Here is a 16,153-nt window from a genome sequence, read left to right on the forward strand (position 1 = left end):
TAGCCTATTGATTGGTTGCATCTTATCAACCAATATTTTGTTTTGGTGTGTGTTGTTCTCTCTAAAATTGTGATATTTGTCTTGCTTGATTCTATATTTCTATGGTTTGATGTATGAATGCATTTATGTGATTGAGGCCTTTGTTTCACTAAGCTCACATACCCAAATGGCTTTAACCTTTCATCATCCTTTGCAAACCAATGTTGAGCCTATTTTACTCCATTTGTTCTCTATTTTAGCACATCACTAACACTAAGTGGAAAACAATAATTGTTCTTAATTTGAATTCTTGGTTAGCTTAGATTGGTGAGAGTGTGCACAATTTAAGTGTGGAGAAATTGGGTATGGGAACATTTGGTTTGGGAATTGGGTATTGTATATTTCTGGTGAATTTGTGAAAAAGATAGTTGATGACATATTCTTGCATTCAATACCTTAATCATATGCATTGATTTCTCGTATATGTATATTAACCACCACATATATAAAAAGAATAAGAAAAATAAAAAAAAAAGAGAAAGAAAAAAAAAGAAAAGAAAAATAAAAAAAGAGAAAAAGAAAACAATAAAAGGGGACAAAATACCCCAAAGTAAATGGTGGTAGCAATGCATATGTATTGTACTCAAATTTAGGATGCATGAATATGTGGAAAACATAGTTAATGGGTAGTTAGATTTTGCATTTTGGTTACATGGATTGTCTTAGGTTAGGTGGGAAGTTTAGGTTAATCAAGGATTCAGATTTTAGTCTTCTTAACCAAATACATTCCTACCTTGACTCTAACCCCATTACAACCCTTGAAAAGACCTCTTGATATGGGTATTCATGCATTAAATTTTTGTTGAATGGTAGAAGAAGAGCAAGCCTTAGAAAGCAAGATTAGTAGAGGACCGAGAGAATCGTCCTTCAAACACTAGAGTGATTAGAGTGTATACACTTCCGGTGAGGGTTCGATGCTCGATTCCTTGATCCTGGCTTTCACGAGCTTTCTTCTTGCAAGTCTACTTGTACTTCATTTTGAGATTTGAATTAGTGGGATCCAGTTCATATTTACTCTTGAAAGATTTGTTTACTTTTAATCAAGTAGGTAGAAGCATTTAGCATGTAGTTGTATTCATATAGATATTTTGCATTGCATAAGTCCTACCATTTTCCCTTCACTCTTTTAGTTCCCATGAGCTTAGCATGAGGACATGCTAACGTTTAAGTGTTGGGAGATTTGATGCACCACTATTTCATGACTTATTTTGGATCAAATCGAGTGGATTTTATCAACTTTACTCACACTTATCCATATAATTTGCATACTTTTAAGTTTCCTTTCTAATTTTGTGCTAGGATTTAAAACATGATCCCTAGGCCTTCAAATTGCTAATTTTTAATCCTCTTTTATTACCATTCGATGCTGTGATATGTGTGTTAAGTGATTTCAGGGTTTATAGGGCAGGAATGGCTTAGAAGATGGAAGGGGAGCATGCAAAAGTGAAAGGAACACAAAGAATTGAAGATTTGAGAAGCTAGTCCCGACGCGTACGCATGGCTAAAGCATGCGCGTGACCAAGTACGTCGTCTACTGACGCGAGCATGTGACTGACGCGTACATGTGACCTTGCACATAGTTCAATGACGCGTACGCGTGACTGACGTGTACGCGTGACGAGCGGCACGTGCTGCACTAAAGTGAATACGCTGGGGGAGATTTCTAGGCTGCTTTTGGCCGAGTTTCAAGCCCAAAAATGAAGATAAGAGGCTGGGGATGGAGCAATGAACACAAGTAGTCATAGTTTAGTTTTACCATGCTTTAGGTTAGGTTTTCTAGAGAGAGAAGCTCTCCCTTCACTCTAGAAATTAGGGTAGATTAGTTTAATTTCTCTTTAATTCTCTCTTTAATTCTTATTTCGGTGTAGTTTCATTTATGTTTTCATGCTTTATTGTCTTGGGTCTCTTTGTTTACATTGTCAATTTCCCTTTTATGTCATTTTTATGTTTATGAACTCTTATTACGTTTGATTTCTATTAATGCAATTTATGTTTTCTATGTTTATTGTTGCTTTCTTTAATTGTTAGTAATTGATTCTTGCATTTGGTAGTTTAGATTTAATATTTCTAGTTAATTTTCTATGTTTTTATTTTGTGCCTTCCAAGTGTTTGGTGAAATGCTTGGTTGGATTTTAAAATAGATTTTTGTGTTCTTGGCTTGGATTGAGTAGTTTAGAGACTCTTGAATTATTAAAGTCTCTTATTGATTGGTGATTAAAAGTTGTAGTTGGCTTGAGCTTCACTAAATCTAGTCTTTGATTAGGATTTGTGAACTTAAGTTGATTTTTCTCACTTGACCTTCCTTCAATTATTAGAGGTTAACTAAGTGAAAGCAAAAGGCAATTACAATCACAATTGACGATGATAATGAGGATAGGAATTACAATTCTCAACCCTTGCTAGGACTTTTCTTAGTTGTTTGTTCATTTTCTCATTATTTACATTCCTTGTTCATCATTCAAAAACCCCAAAAATATTACCTCAGAATCAATAATAAGTACACTTCCCTACAATTCCTTTGAGAGATGACCCGAGGTTTAAATATTTCGGTTATTTTTATTGGTTTGCATTGTGACAAACAACTTAAACGTTGACTGAGGATTATTTGTCAGTTTAGAACTATACTTGCAATGCGATTTTATTGAGAAATTCTTTATCGACATTTATCCTCCGTTAATGAGCTCCACGTGTTCTAGAGACAGGATACTGTTCATAGTGTGTGGAGTGACTGGACTTTCAGTGAAGACCACTCTCATTCCTGGTGAGAGGTCCTCAGTGAGGATCTTCCTTCCCCTCCAGCCTTTAGGCACTTTCTTCTTACTGCCATCCTTCTCAGAGCTTGATGATGGTTGCCCCACACCAAACTTAGAGTTGGTGTCTGGGGGCTCTGTTAGGCTCTGTACTGAGAGAAGTGATGGAAGCATCAATTGCTTGTGAATTGAGCCTTCTCCAACTGATGTAGAGTGATATTTATGAACCTTGAACACAAGATAGTCCTCATTCAGTTGCTGGACTAGTTCTCCTCTTTCTACATCAATCATGGCTCTTCCAGTGGCATGGAATGACTTTCCAAGGATGATGGACTCATCCCTGTACTCCCCAATGTCAAGAAGAACAAAATCAACTGGGAGGTAAAGGTTTTCAACCTTCACTAGGACATCCTTCACCATGCCATATGCCTTTTTCAGTGACCTGTCTGCCATCTCCAATGAAATGTTGGTAGCTTGTACCTCTAGAATTCTAGTCTTCTCATCACAGAGAGAGGCATGAGGTTGATGCTTGACCCAATGTCACACAAGGCCTTCTCAAAGGTGATTGTACCTATGGTACAGGGAATTAGGAAGCTTCCAGGGTCTGGCCTCTTTTGAGGCAGCTTCCTCTGAACCAGGGCACTGCACTCTTGGGTAAGTACTGGGGGTTCTTCTTTCAATGCCTCTGTTCCACAGAGTTTTGCATTGATCTTCATGAGAATTCCTAAGTACCGAGTAACTTGCTCTTCCCTAGTTTTCTCTTCCTCATCAGAGGAGAAGTATTCTTCAGACTCCATAATCTGTAACATGGAATTCAAGGGGACCTCTATGGTCTCCTCATGAGCTCTAATTTCCTTTAGTTCTTCAACAGGAGGGACCTTAGTGGGCGTTGAACGCCCATCCTCTCCCATTGTGGCGTTCAACGCCACATCTTGCTCCTCTTTAGGCGTTGAATGCCCAGCCACTCCCTTGCTAGCATTCAATGCCAGAACTTGCTCCTCTTTGGGCGTTGAATGCCCAGCTACTCTCTTGCTGGTGTTCAATGCTAGAAGCTCCTCTCTAGATTCGGCTTCAACTCTTACACTGAGAGCGTTGTGTAACAACCCCATTTTTCGAGTATGCGAGATCTTTTCTGAAGGCACGGATTTCTCCGGAAGATCAGTAAAGGGAACACCTCTGTTGTATCATCAAGCATCTCAATCCTCGTTGTCATTATGTCATCCTTAATCAAGAACCTCTTCTGAGGCAAGCTCGATAACACAAACATGAAGAACCTAGTTTTTGAACCATATCAGTTAGGAGTTTTGATGTCATGAAAACTGTCTCTCAACAATTTGCTACCGGCAAGTGCACCAGATTGTCGTCAAGTAAAAACTCACTATAGAGTGAGGTCGAATCCCACAAGGATTGGTTGGTTGATCAATGTTAATTGGAAAATTGTTCTAGTTGAACGAAATCAGAATTGAATTGGTGTTGCAGAATGTAAATTGGTGGAAAACTTAAATTGTAAGAAATTAAAAGAACAGAAATTAAAGTGCCGAATCTAAAAAACAGAAACTTAAATTGCAAGAAATTAAAGGGCAGAAGCTTAAATTACAGGAAATTAAATGGGAATGAGGATTAAGCATGAAATTAAAGAGCAGAATATAATGAGAATGGGTAATATCAGAATAGGGGATTCATTGGGTTTCAGGAGATATTGAACTCTCTGAATCAACTCATTTTCATCTCTTCCTCAATCAATGCATTCATTGACTTTGCTGGCAATCTTAGATGATTAGATCCCAATATCTTGGCTCACCAATCTCTGTAAGCATGAACAATTGCCCAATGTCTTGATTTAATTGCTCATGGGAAGAGTTGAAGTCCGGTCACTGATTAGACCACACAAATTCATAGATCAAAGTATTGGTAGGATTAAATGTCACAATATCCATCCAACCCCCAATCTAATCCAATGTGAGAAAGCAATTCTAGCATGAATTCCTCGTCCCTCTCTCAAGGATCAGAGAAATTCCAATTATGGATAGCTTCTCTGTCAAGACAACTATCCAATTGAATTGAGATCAAAAGCTTTCTAACAAAAATCAAGAGAAAAGAAAGAAGAAGAAGATGAAACGATTATTGATCCATTGAATTACAATAGAGCTCCCTAACCCAATGAAAGAGGTTTAGTTGTTCATAGCTCTCAAAATGGAAAATAGAATTAGAAGATGCATTGCAGAAAAATAAAGTGCAGAACTAAAATTGGCAGAGTTTCTGTATCCGTCTCTGTGTGTGTCTTAACTAACTTGAATTCTAAGCTATTTATACACTTTCTTCCATTGATCTTCAGTCTCTGAATTCGGCTTTTGTCCTTAATTGAAATGGGTTGAAATTGCTCCAATTGGCTCCCCATGCTATTGAGAAGAGATCTGCTTGAATTGCAGTGTTCTGATGCTCACGTTTGAGTTCACGTTTGAGGGAAAATGTTGAGTCAAACGTCCTTCAGAGAAAACTGAGTTTTGGATATTTTGAGCAACGTTTGACTCAACGTTGGAGTGCCAACGTTTTCCTGTCCACGCATATGCGCTGCCTATGCGTGTGCGCGTTTGCGGCCAAAAAGCTCATCCACGCGTGCGCGTCTCCTACGCGTGCGCGTGGATTCAAATTTCTAAACTTCAACTTTTAAAACATTTTTGAAGACGTTGGCAACCGCTCCCTCCAACGTTGATTCATCCACGTGTGCGCGTCATATACGCGTGCGCGTTGATGCGCTTTTTCAAAATCATGATTTTGGAGCTCAGATCGCGCACGTTGGCCTCAACGTTGGACTGGCAATGTTCCCTCCAACGTTGGATTATTCATGTGTATGCATCACCTACGCGTGCGCGTGGATTGTCAAAAATTCATAATCTACGTGTGCGCGTATAGCACGCGTACGCGTCACCACAATTTTTCCAGTTTTTCAGAAAGCACTTTGTATCAAGCGTTGGAGGTAACGTTGGCTCACCAACGCTCCCTCCAACGTGGGTAGCAGATAATTATGCAGCAGATTCCCCTGTTTCATTCTTCACAACGTTTGAGGCAACGTTGGTGGTCCAACTTTGGCCACCAACGTTGCTTCCTCTTCATCCTTTCCATGGCCATTTTTCAACCTCCTTCCATGCATTTCTTCACCTGTCATCAACCAATACATGCATCAAAGCCTTGCTAAGGTCATGAGAAATCTCATCATTCTTAGAACACAAGTACTTATGGCATAATTCTCATGAAATTGCATCAAAATAATCATGGTTGAATGAATCTAGGCATATATGAATTTTTAACCCAATTAATTGCTTAAAAGAAAAGAAAGTGCATAAAACTTACTAAAAACAAAAGAAAAAGGCTAGTAAAACTAGCCTAAGATGACTTGACATCACAACACCAAACTTAAATCTTGATTGTCCCCAAGCAAGCAATGATTTATTAAGAAGAATGTATGAAACAGAGGATAATGTCCATATCAGCAAGTCATTGACATTAGTTCATGGGGCTTTATGCAGAGAATATTGTAGCTCACTTTTATTTGATTCTTGGGTGAGAAATGTCTCTTTTAAGCATCAAGTAACATACTGCTTTGACATCTTATTATTCACTCATCCTTGGTACTTACCTTTCTTTATTTTTCTTTTTCTGTGAACTTATTTCTCACTTGTAGCTCAGTGTCATGTGCTGTAGCAGCTTATTAGCTTATTTCAATCAACACATATTCACTACAGATACTTGGCTCACAAATCTTCTTAAGACATTGGTGCCCAGCACCTCTTTGGGTTACTAAATGCCTTGTAACTAGGTTGCTCTTGATAATGGACTTTCGATTGATAATGCCGGGTTAGTTAACCCAAGTTAACAAGTGTTAAGGCACTCCATAGAACCTAATCATCTAAGCAGATCCTAGTACAGAGACACCACAGGCATATGTCTTAAGGTCCAAGCTATTGGTGTCTAGCCTTGTGATACGCAAAAATTGTTGTCGGTCTAGATTTTCTTCTTAAAGAAAAGAATCACTTCGTTGTAAGCATAGCTCCAAACCAACAAACAACTCTCACATCAAATTAAAATATGGTTTTGTCACATGTACAAACCCCAAATAAGAATTAACCGGAGTATTTGGACTCCGGGTCATCTCACGAGGAATTGCAATGAAGTGCTCAATTATTGGCTATGAAGATGCAAGGGGTTTTTGGTTGATAAGAGGGGCAACAAAATAAATGACAAGAAAAGTAAATCAAACAAGTAACTAAAGAAAGTAATTAATAAAGAGAGACATTCATGGCAAGGGTTGAGAACATAGGCTTTCTATCCTAGTCATGCAATGATTAATTCATCTTATCTAGTCAACTCCAACAAATAGGGAGAAAGTCAAACAAGACTAATTAATCATGTCACAATTATAAACAAGAATTTATCTCATTACGTCATCTCCAACATTGGAAGAAGGTATCATATTATCTTCCATGAGAGAAAGTCTAATAAGACTAGCTAATCTCAATCCAAAAGTCCTAATCAACTTACTAATTAAATTAGCAAAAGATTAGCGTCAATGGAAACAATATTAGCTAACAACTCTAGATCACCAACATGAGTTGGGTTTTCATGACTCAAGATTGCCTAATTACTCTTTCCAAGCGAAGAATGCTCAAAATCTACTCTAAAGCCCAACCAAGCATTTTGTCAAACACTTGGTGGGTAATAAAGAAAAGCATAATAAATGGCAAGAAATAGTAAAATCTACCAACTACAATTTGCAAGGAAAGTAAGATCACAACTTAAATCAACAATTAAAAGAACATCAAACATTAAATTGCATTAGAAATAAATCAAATCCAACATGAGTTCATAAACATAAAAGAGGACAAAATAAAGGAAATGACAAGTAAAAACTAGAATAATATAGATGTAACAACAAGAAATTAAAAGGAGAAACTAAATCAAAACAAGAATTAAAACTTGGATCCAAGAAGAATTAACTAAAACTACCCTAAAATCTAGAAAGAGGAGAGAGCCTCTCTCTCTAGAGTTCTACCCTAAAACATGATAAAAACTAAACTATGACTACTTTTTTGGTTTATTCCTCCCTCAATACTTGGGTTCAATAGCATCAGAAATGAGTTGGATTGGGCCCAAAATGCTTCAGAAATCGCTGGGGGCGATTTCACTTTGGTGGGCCACGGATAGCATCGGCGCGCACGCGTACATGGCGCGTGCGCGCCCCTGAACGCGAAGTAACATATGACAAATTTTATATCATTTCGAAGCCCCGGATGTTAGCTTTCCATCGCAACTGTAACTGCCTCATTTGGACCTCTGTAGCTCAAGTTATGATCGTTTGAGTGTGAAGAGGTCAGGCTTGACAGCTTTACAGTTCCTTCATTTCTTCATGAGTTCTCCCACTTGCATGCTTTTCTCCTCACTTCTTCCATCCAATACTTGCCTTATGAACCTGAAATCACTCAACAAATACATCAAGGCATCGAATGGAATTAAAGTGAATTAAAATCACCAATTTTAGGGACTAAAAATCATGTTTTCATATTTAAGCACAAAACAAGGGAGAATTGCAAAACCATGCTATTTCATTGAATAAATGTGGGAAAAGGTGATAAAATACCCCAAATTAAGTACAAGATAAACCACAAAATCGGGGTTTATCAAATCTCCCCACACTTAAACCAAGCATGTCCTCATGCTAAGAATAAAGAAGGACAAGAAAAGGGTTATGAACATTTATTCAATGCAAATAAACTACATGCACCTATCTATATGAATGCAACTAAATGAAAAATGGTTCTACCTACTTGGTCAAAAGTAAATCAATCTCCAAGAGCATGTATAAACAAGTTGGGCTAAGATCATATGATGATTCATGAATCCTACCAATTCAAATATCAAAATAAAGCACAAATAGACTTGCAAGAAGGATTCTCATGAAAGCCGGGAACAAGGAATTGAGCATCGAACTCTCACCGGATGTGTATCCGCTCTAGTCGCTCTAGTGTATAGGGTCGATCACTCAATTCTCTTCCAATCATGCTTTCCATGATTTGTTTTTCATCTAACAATCAACAATTATTCAATGCATGCATACATTCATCATGAGGACTTATTCATAGGTTGTAATGGGGCTAGGGTCAAGGTAGGATGCATATGGTCAAGTGAGCTTGAAATTTAAATCTTTGATTAACCTAAGCTCTCACTAAACACATATAACAACCTATACAATTCTAATACACAACCTAGCTACCCATGATTCCCACTTTTTCACATACTCATGCATTCTCTTTAATTCACATTCCATATGCATTGATTTTTATTGAACTTTACTTTGGGGCATTTTTTGTCCCCTTTTTATTTCTTTTTCTCTTTTTTCTTTTTCTATATATATATATATATATATATATATAGTGTTTTTTTTTTCTTTTTTTTTCTTTATCATTTTTTTAAAGTATATACAAACGTATCAATACATATGGTTTTACATATAGTGCATGAATATGTACCCAATTCCCAATATTTTCAACAAAAATAAAAATTACACTTTTACCTCAACCAATGTCCCAAGTTTTCCATACCCAAATGATACACACCCTCACTAGCCTAAGCTAATCAAAGATCCAAATTAAGGGATATTTATTGTTTTTCGCTTATGGGTGCTGATGTGCTACAATTAAGAACAAAAGGAATTAAATAGGCTCAAAATTGGCTAACAATGGTTGATGAAAGGTAGGCTATTTGGGTAAGTGAATTAAATGAAATGATGGCCTCAATCATATAAATGCATGTATACATAGAATAATGGACATAAAGAATCAAACAAATCAAAGATTACAATCATAGAGAGAGAATAATGCACACAAGAATGAAAATAAGTGGTTATAAGATGTAACCACACAATTGGGCTCAAAACTCACATGCTTGTGTTCTTAGCTCAAAAACTATGTTCCAAAATACATTCTTCAAGCAAGTTCAACAGAAAAAATTTTTCAAATTGGTAGGGTGCCCTAAAAACAATTTTTCTTGGAAAAGAAATCATCACCCTAACCAAGTAGTCCTAACATAAAAAGGAGTAGTAAGAATATGTACAAATTCTAACTAACATGCAATTTATCATGCAATTCAACAACTACTAACAAAGAAAATCAAGAATTGGTGTTGAAAAAGGAAATTGCTACCCATGGAGATCGGTCGGACGACCTCCCCACACTTAGAAATTTGCACCGTCCTCGGTGCATGCAAAGAAGAGCAAGGTGGACGGGTTGCTATAATTGATGAGTTCTGCAAAAGGTTATGCGGGTGAACTTGTTTGTTGCCCCATGTAAAAGCTTTTCCTTTCCTTCATTTGGTGGCCAACCTCAAAGGAGAGAAAAAGAAAGAAAATTAAGCCTACAACAAAGATATGAAAGCAATTAGAACATAGGCGGGGGCTAGTGCCAAATAAAAGTATGGTTCTCAAATACATGGTAGCTACAACATGTGAGTGAGAAAGCAATTCAAGCAAAGGCATATTAACTAGTACTTGATGCAAGAGTAAAGTCAAAGCATGAAGAGCACTCAAAAGCATCAAGTTCAATTAGAAAGGGTGGACACAAACAAGATTAGTGATAAGTATGAGAGCAATTGGTCTTATCCTAACTCAATGGTAATGAGGTATAAAAACAAAGAATAATGAGTTAGGAAGGACTAAAGCATTAATCTTGTTGTGTAGAGTAAATATTACAATTAATGTTAAACAAGTCACAAAGCACCAAGATTAACCAAGATATTCTCAACAATTAAATATAAGAATCCAACACCATTATTAAAATAAGAAACTTAGAAGAGAAAATAAGAACAAGTTATAAAAACAAAATTAAAATGCAATGAATGATAATATGCAAATGCAACATATAAAAGAAGATGAAAATAAAAAATAAAGAGTGAAAATTTTGAAAAGAAGGTAAGAAAGGAAGAAAGAACAAGAAAGAAAGAGGAAGAAACTAGAAAGAAAAGAAGAGAAGAAGGGAGAATGAAAACAGGGCAGAACAGGGGAAAAACAGGGTGCGGAAAGCGACGTGTACGCGTCACGCACGCATGCGCGCGGGTGGACAGGCAGGACAAGCGACGCGGACGCGCATATCACGCATACGCATCTTGGTGGAATTACAAGAACTATGGCCAGGGGCTTGCTTGGACAAGTATCCAATTTGTGCTTCAAGTTTCTGAATGGCAGCATCTTAATTTTGTAGATTGGATCTCACTTCTTCCTTGAAATTTTTCATATCTTGAGACTCTTTGCACAGATTGGTGAGCATAGCTTCAATCCTGGATAATTTGTCCTCTGATGGTGGATTGGGATTTGGATGTTGAGGATGATTGGCTTGGGCTTGATATGGTGGCTGAGAAAAATTATTGTATGGGTGTTGATATGATCTTGGATTGGATTGTTGGTAAGTGTACTGGTTGGGATTATGAGGTTTGTGATCTTGGCTTTGGTTCTGTTAGTTTCCCCACCCAAAGTTGGGTCGTTCTTCCAACCAGGGTTATAGGTTTTAGAATATGGATCATGAGCTTGCCTAGATGAATTTCCAAGGTAATTGACTTCCTCCCAGTTAACTCCTTCCTCTGTGTCCAACTCTCCTTGAGGTGATGGTTTAGTGTGGATGGCTGCAGCCTGATTCTTCTCTATTTGCTTGGTCAAATCAGCTAGTTGCTTGGTAATCATCTTATTTTGGGCCAAGATTGCATCCATATGGTTTAATTTTATGACTCCCCTGTTGTTGCTTCTGTCTGAGGCATAAAAATACTCATTGTCAGCCACTGTTTCTATGACATCAATGGCTTCTTCAATGGTCTTCTTCTTGTTCAGGGAGCCTCCAGATGAGTGGTCTATAGCTTTCTTTGATTCATAGGAAAGCCCTTCATAAAAGATATTGTTCATACCTTGGGTCGAGCTACACGATCCGGGTTAGATGAGGACAAAAATGACCGACCTCTTATAAAGGTTGGTCGACACCGACCTCTTCCCAAAGAGCTCGGCCAAATTGCTACAAGGGCCCAAGTAGGCCCAAAGCAGAAGATTACAGCCCACCTAAAGGCGGCTAGCCTAAAGATAAGGGGACTCACCCACAAAAGATAAGATAAGATAACAAACTTATCTCAAGGGAGGTCATCCCAGACTACTATAAATACACTGGAGCATCCAGGTATAACTCATACTCCAATTCTACAAAAAACCTACCTAAAGCCTGTGCTAACTTAAGCATCAGAGTCTCTTGCAGGTACCACCACCCTCCGGCGATCGAAGACCAGCAGCACCTCAAGCTCCAACAAGTCGGAAACAACATCTCTGATCAGCCCAGAAAGATATCTTTCGAGATCGACCTCAACGTTTCAGGTAACCCTCGAAACATTGGCGCCGTTGCGAGGGAACCTGGAAGTCATCCCATCATCATGGAGGACAACCTTGACAACGATCATAATTCTGGCTTGGAGGACAGAACGCCGCACAAGAACACGGATATCATACCAAAAGATATACCTCAAAATAAGGGAGATAAACAACCCCCAAACACCGAAATCTTGGAAGCTATCCGTGAGCAGCAGCATCAACTTAAACAACTCGAACAAGAAGCCGACTGGCAGCGAGAGGCTGAACGAGACCTTCAGAGAGAAACCAGACGGCGTCGAGAGCTGGAGGACAAGCTCCTAAAGCTCGAAGCCGATTTCAAAACCAAGACCACTCGAACCAGCCATGAAGATAGCTCCCACAAGGACCAAGATCCATTCACAAAGGAGATCATGAAAGCTAAAGTTCCTAAGGACTTCAAAGCACTTGACATGACCCTGTATGATGGTACGTCTGATCCGAGCCATCATCTCAGCAACTTCAGAAGTCGGATGTATCTTATGGATGCCTCAGACGCAATTCGCTGCATAGCTTTCCTGACCACTTTGACCAAGACGACAATAAAGTGGTTCGACAGTTTGCCGCCAAGGTCAATAGCAAACTTTGATGACCTCGCCAAGAAATTTCTAGCTAGATTCTCTATCCAGAAAGACAAAGCCAGGCATGCCCCAAGCTTGCTAGGGATTAAGCAAAGAGATCGGGAGAGCCTCCGCAGCTACATGGAAAGATTCAACAAGGCGTGTCTGGACATACAAAGTCTACCAACAAAGAATCCTTTTATACAAAAATTTGGTTGTCACTAAAACAAACCCAATAAAATTATACTGGAGTATTTAAACCTCGGGTCGTCTCTCGAGGAATTGCAGGGAAGTATGTTATTATTGGTTATGGAAAAGTATCTTTTTGGGTTTTTGAAAGGTTGAACAAGGAATGTAAATGATAAGAAAATAAACTAATAATTAAGAAAGCTCTTGGCAAGGTATGAGAATTAGAAGTCCTATCCTAGTTATCCTTATCAATTGTGATGAAAATTGTTCATTGCTCCCACTTAGTTAACCTCTAACTATGAAGGAAAGTCAAGTGGATACAATTTGATTCCTCAAGTCCTAGTCAACTCCTAAGGAAAGACTAGCTTTAGATGGATCCAAATCAACTAGCAAATTTCAACTATCAATCAACAAAGGAGTTTGATAATTCAAGAGTCTCCAATTACTCAACCAAAGCCAAGAAGAGAGAAATCTAACTTAAAATCCAACCAAGCATTCTATCAAATACTTGGAAGGCATAACATAAAAACATAGAAATTAATAAGAGGTAATGAGTATGAACAACCAATAATTGCAAGTATCAATGATAACAATAAAGCAAGAAGCAATAAACATGAAATAACTCAAATTGTATTAATAAGAAATTGAATCTAACATGAAGGGTTCATAAATTAAATTGGGAAAATTAATAAACTGAAAAGAGTAATAGATAAACTAAGGTTCTAGAACTAATAAGAGTAGAAGAAAACTAAATTAAAGCAAAGTAGAAAGCTGAAATTAAGAAAAGCTAAACCTAAAATCCTAAAACCCAGAGAGCGGAGAGAGCCTCTCTCCCTAGAAAATTACATCTAAAACCTAAAATTCTGTGAATGAATGTTGTGTGAATGAATGATGTGTGATTGAATGATGTGTGCATGGATGAATGTGATTCCCCCATTCTACAGCCTCTATTCTGTGTTCTCGGGCTTGGAACTGGGCCAAAAAGGAGCCCAGAAATTGCTCCCTGCGCTTTCTGCAATTTCTGCACGTGGCGCATGTCATGCATACGCGTAGGTCACGCGTACGCGTCGCTTGTCTTCTGCGCTATTCACGCATACATGTCGCTGCCAGCTTCTCAAAACTTCATTTTCTCACATTCCTTCCTCTTTTTCATGCTTCCTTTCTATCCTCTAAGCCATTCCTGCCCTATAAAGCCTGAGAACACTTAACACACAGATCATGGCATCGAATGGTGACATCTCCAATGGTGCAAGGAACTATAAAGCTCCCTGGATCTGGCATCTTCTCAGGAAGGTTGTGTTGGATAATGGCACTACATTCCTTGGTTAATACCACTGTTTCTTGTTCCTTCCAATTCCTCTTGTGGGTCAACAATTTTTTCATAAATTTTGCATAGAGAGGCATTTGCTCAAGAGCCTCTGCAAAAGGAATGTTGATCTGTAACTTCTTGAAGACATCTAAAAATTTAGAGAATTGCTTTTCTTTGGAAGCCTTCTGAAGCCTTTGAGGATATGGAATTTTTGGCTTGTATTCAGGAGCCTTTGGCAGTGTAGGATAAGTGTCAAGAGAGTCAGGGAATGGGTTGTCTGCACGCTTTGGAGGGGCGCGCTCCACTTCTTCCTTCTTCTCCTCTGGAGCTTCCTTTTCAACTAGCTCTTCATTGGCCTTTGTCTTAGAGCCAGCTATTTTAACACTTCTCAATTGAATAACCTTGCAATCTTCTCTTGGGTTAATCACTGTATCACCTGGAAATGTACTTGCAGACCTCTCAGGTATTTGCTTGCACAGTTGGCCCATTTGCACCTCTAAGTTTCTAATGGAGGCTCTGGTTTCCTGCATAAAACTCCTCATCATCTCCCAATTAGAATCTTCTTGGGATTTAGAATTTGCCTGTTGAGGTGGTTGTTGTTGCTGAGACTGAAATTGGCAGTTATTGTAATTGTTCTGTTGGAAGCTGCCCTAAGAATTATTGTTGAAATTTTGAGGTCTCTGAGGTTGGTCCCTCCACCCAAAATTTGGGTAATTTCTCCACCCCTGATTGTATGTCTTAGAATATGGATCATTGTTGGGATTTCTAGGACCACTCCCCATGTAATTGACCTATTCAGAAGAAGATTGGGCATAATCATAATTCTCATTTTGTATAAAATTACCTGTCATGTCATAAAGGGCCTCTTGAGGTAAATTTTGGGTGTTGATAGCTGAGACTTGTAATCCACCCATCTGTTGAGTAAGTAGATTTATTTGCTGAGACATAAGCTTATTCTGAGCAAGAATAGCATTAAGAGCTTCTACTTCCATAACACCCTTCTTCTGAGGAGCCTCAGAGTTCACAGAATTCCTATTAGATGAGTATAAATATTAGTTGCTAGCAACTAATTCAATAAGCTCAATAGTCTCCTCCGGTGTCTTCTTCTTGTGCAGTGAACCACTTGCGGAATTATCTAAGCACATCTTGGACATTTCACCTAAGCCTTTATAAAAGATATCTAGTTGGGTCCATTTAGAGAACATGTCCGGAGGGCATTGCCTAGTCAGTAGCTTGTACCTCTCCTAAGCTTCATAAAGAGTTTCACCATCCTTTTGCCTGAAGGTTTGAACCTCCACTCTAAGCTTAGTCAGCTTCTTTGGTGGGAAAAATTTAGTAAGAAAATCAGTAACAACCTTGTCCCAAGTATACATACTCTCCTTGGGTTGGGAATCTAGCCATAGCTTTGTTCCATCCCTCAGAGCAAATGGGAAGAGCATGAGTTTATACACATCTGGGTTCACTCCATTTGTCTTCACAGTATCACAAATCTGCAGAAAGTTAGAAACAAACTGATTTGGGTCTTCGTGGGGAAGACCATGATACTGGCAGTTTTGTTGCACCAGGGTGACCAATTGTGGCTTCAACTCAAAGTTATTCGCAGCTATAGGAGGCACCACAATGCTTTTTCTATAAAGATCTGCAGTAGGAGCAGAGTAAGAGCCAAGCACTCTCCTTTGTTGATCATCCCCATTCGGATTTGTCACATTGGTATTAACAGCATTATTAGCATCCATAGTGGATTCTGCAGCCTTGCAAAGTCTTGCATGTTGTAAACGCCGCCTGAAAGTTCTTTCAGGTTCAGGATCAAAGTCTAAGAGATGTTCTTTGTCTCTATTCCTGCGCATAAACAAATAGAAAACAAGAAAAGATGGAACTC

Source organism: Arachis hypogaea, chromosome 11 (assembly GCF_003086295.3).
Source record: "Arachis hypogaea cultivar Tifrunner chromosome 11, arahy.Tifrunner.gnm2.J5K5, whole genome shotgun sequence".
Classification (NCBI taxonomy): domain Eukaryota; kingdom Viridiplantae; phylum Streptophyta; class Magnoliopsida; order Fabales; family Fabaceae; genus Arachis; species Arachis hypogaea.